Raw genomic sequence first — 3523 nt, forward strand, 5'->3', positions numbered from 1 at the left:
ATAACAGTCAAATCATTAACACTGACAAGTTGAAATTTTATCTATCGCATATTATAATTTTTGTATATTAACACTTTGAAGTCATGTGTGTTTATTTGCTGTCACTTACCAAATTTGAATATATACTCTTGTGTGCAATGAATTGCTTTTACAATAACCGTTGTGGTTGTACATTGCAATGCATAAGGGCTGTGGTTTCACTATTGCAGCATCAGGTATACATACCTTCAACCAAATCATGCATACAATTTGAAGAGTTAAATAATTATTAGTTCAGTTTTATGATGCATGCAGTTGTATGTGTTATGGTACATAATATACAAGGCATGGCTGAAATTAAAGTTTAAAGGTACCAATGAATAAACAAGGGATGCCGTCTGATTCCATTCTTCTTATCTTTGTTAGCTGCAACCTTCAGAGTATCATATATACATACAGAAATATTACAATTAAAATACCTGTGTACCTGCTGTTCCCAAATATTCTTTTGAAATCATATCTTTCTCTTTTCTTGTGATTCTCAATAACTTTATAATTTGATTTTTCATCTTGTTCCAAGCATACCTCAGAGTTCACTATCTGTTTCAGTTTTTTCTTTAACCATTTTAATTATCTGTCAGTTTTTTTTGTTTGAACAACCCACTGGGGGGATTTAATATACATACTTCTCTTAGGGGTTCTAAGACATTTAACATTTGTATGCACGCTTGATATAGTGGGCTTTTTAAATCTGGAAACTAATGCATGTAGTGTGTCCCTGTATTTTAAACATACATTACAAATGAGTGAGCTTATAAGAATACTACACTGTACATGTCAAACTGTAGAACAGTACAATACCCCATCAATATAGATTCATCTAACATTGCAACTATTAGGCCAGCACTTGACATAAATCTGCACTTGTGGAGTGTGGCAATCTCAACAAATCGTGGTTCATAATTTCTCTGAAAAAGATTAGCTTCATCTAGCTTTTGGATCAGCCCAGGTAGAATGGTGAGAGAGTTACTCATGCAGGGTAAAAAGTAAAAATTTCATTTTCCATTGAAACTAAGTGGTCAGCAGCATAAACTTGCCATATGAACTCATCACTTATTAAAAGTAAACATTATTGGAGGTAACCCCTTTGTACGACAGCTAACTTTGATAATTAACAAAATTAAAACCCACCACACTTACTATAGTACGTTCGCGTTGAGCTGAACCCTCAAAAACGATTAATAACTTATGATTGCTACATCGCATGGGCCTCCTGTATTGCTCGATACGTAGCGCTTCTCGATCCGCTAAAAATATATTAAAAGCGCTTCATTCGAATGTAAGACACTCCAGTTATGACACTGTAAAGTTTCGCCATACATTTTCAATGGGGAAGCCTCTAAAGCGCGGCCCTTTGATGGTCATGTTGACACATGTTTGTGGCCAAGCCAGACGTCACACACCCGCCCTCAACACGCATGATTTCACCATCCGTTATGTAAGAGGCTGTAATACACTTTTACAAGAAAAATAAAACAGATTTTGTGTGTGTAAAACAGAGTTGCATAAGTAGAAGAGCTGGGGCCACTGTTGCACTATTTAGAAGATAAGTGGCCTGCTTATATTCAGGTAAAAAACTTCTTCAGCCTCAAAAGAGAAAAAAACCAAATTATAACAGCTCAAAATCTGTTATTTAGCATTGGTGTTCCTGCAAATGAGCCAAACAACATGTATTTTATTTCACATTCACCACAGCTGACTATCATCTTCTGTTCCCATTTAGTCAATTTGTCATTTTAATCCTTTTCTCATCACTTCACGACACATGTACACAGTTTTTAAAGCCAGCATTTTGTTTTTGAAGTTACATTCCCAAAAAACTCTAAAATTTCAACAAATGAAATAACACTGTTTGTATGAATTTGGGCTGATAGTACCTGTAGTGACTTCCAAACACTCCTGCATTGATTTAATATACAAGGGATGGTATGTTCAACTTCTGCTATATAGCACAACAAAGCAATGGTATTTTTTATTAAAGTGCACACACTTACACTTCATCTGTATTTTCATGTACTTCACAGAGTTTAATCCCAGCTACCCGATGACTCCTGGGGAACAAAATCAAGTTGTAACACCAATGCTGCAAATATCAAACAATCTTACATCAGATGAAGTAAGCCCAGAAGAAGACTTGGACCCGTTGCTGCTAGTGGAAGATTCATTAATACCACCATCACCATCTTCACTATCACTGCTGATTTGGATGAGGAATTGCTCTAGAAGTTCTTCATTACCCAAGTCTCATCCAAATACACAACCGGTCTTCCTTCAGTTCTGTTGCACCTCGTTCGTCTTTAATATTTATGATGCTGATGGACTGTGCAGGGCTACTCATAGCATACCCTGCATATACGTGTAGTGACATTAAAGCACAAACAATTTCAATGCTAACCTCTTGTCATTAATCGTCTTGTACTTAAATCCCATATCACTCAACACTCTTTAAAGCAATGTTCTACCCCCAGAGAAAACACCATCATTCTTAAGTTTGGTCTAAGACGGAGTACGTGACAAAGTTGCAGGTTTCAAAATTTAACTTACCAAAATCTTTGAGAGCGATAGATTTCCTTCCTTCCGTACAATGAATGGATCTTGTCTGACAGTATCTGGGTCAAAACTGTCTGCATCAACATGGACTCGTGAACATTTGTACCTGACGATTACAATTGAGCGGGCTTGTGCAAAGTGCATTTTGCACCTTTTTCTTGGCGTAAATAAACCACCTTTCTTGCGGTGCTCCATTCTAATAGATGTCCTTGAAATCCCTGCATGGCGTAATGTATGCCAAAACCCAGCAAAGAAGGCATTACATACAATACCGGTGGCCTTCTAGATTCTCTCCGTGATGTTGATAGAAATTTTACATTTCTTCGCTTCTTGCTTAAAGTACTCACATAGTTTCATAAGTAGATACTTCGTTTGGCTGTTTAACTTCTTTCCAAGGGGGGTTCTCTCCGCACTCGCTGACGGTGCACTGGACGCCATATTCACAACAATTAAGTGCGCGCCCGTAACATGGGCTTACGAATAAATGCGTCATAAACATTATGTTTAAAGCCTTTGATCTTGTATGGCTTCTTAATCAACAACCCAGGATTCAGCTCAACGCCAACGTACTATATACTAAATGATCTTTTTTCATAAACACACTCCCAAGACTAATAGTTACTATTTGTGAGAGAGCAGTCCATGACATACTTTAAATATAATATGGCTCTGTATCAAAGATACATGGCATAAACAAAAGTATTCATTTAGCAAAAATTAAAATCTCTTAAATTAAACATGGCTATTTGTAAAAGGCTTGCAAAATAATTATCAGCCTGTTATTTATTTCTATGTTTACACTACACTGACTAACTACTGTACACAGAACGCCTTTTTACTAGACCCTTCACACTTCTTAGGGTTACAAACAAGCTCAACCTTATAATTGCACTAATATAATCATAGGCGATTCTAAGGGGGGGAGCATGGACCC

The 3523-nt window shown here is 36.7% G+C and overlaps 1 long non-coding RNA gene across 6 annotated transcripts; it reads right to left on the bottom strand.

The window, feature by feature from the left end:
• Window positions 1-1473: 1473 nt before the first annotated feature.
• Window positions 1474-3106, bottom strand: LOC136262009 (uncharacterized). Of its 6 annotated transcripts, XR_010704078.1 has the most exons (8): window positions 2862-3100; window positions 2741-2807; window positions 2584-2695; window positions 2435-2535; window positions 2146-2385; window positions 2034-2090; window positions 1917-1978; window positions 1474-1861 (listed from the first exon to the last, which is right to left on the bottom strand). It is a non-coding gene; the product is annotated as an uncharacterized lncRNA (long non-coding RNA). The 6 variants fall into 6 exon arrangements; XR_010704079.1 differs by having other exon boundaries at window positions 2584-2807; window positions 2857-3106; XR_010704077.1 differs by having other exon boundaries at window positions 2584-2807; window positions 2862-3102.
• Window positions 3107-3523: the final 417 nt, after the last annotated feature.

Source organism: Dysidea avara, chromosome 1 (assembly GCF_963678975.1).
Source record: "Dysidea avara chromosome 1, odDysAvar1.4, whole genome shotgun sequence".
Lineage (NCBI taxonomy): Eukaryota > Metazoa > Porifera > Demospongiae > Dictyoceratida > Dysideidae > Dysidea > Dysidea avara.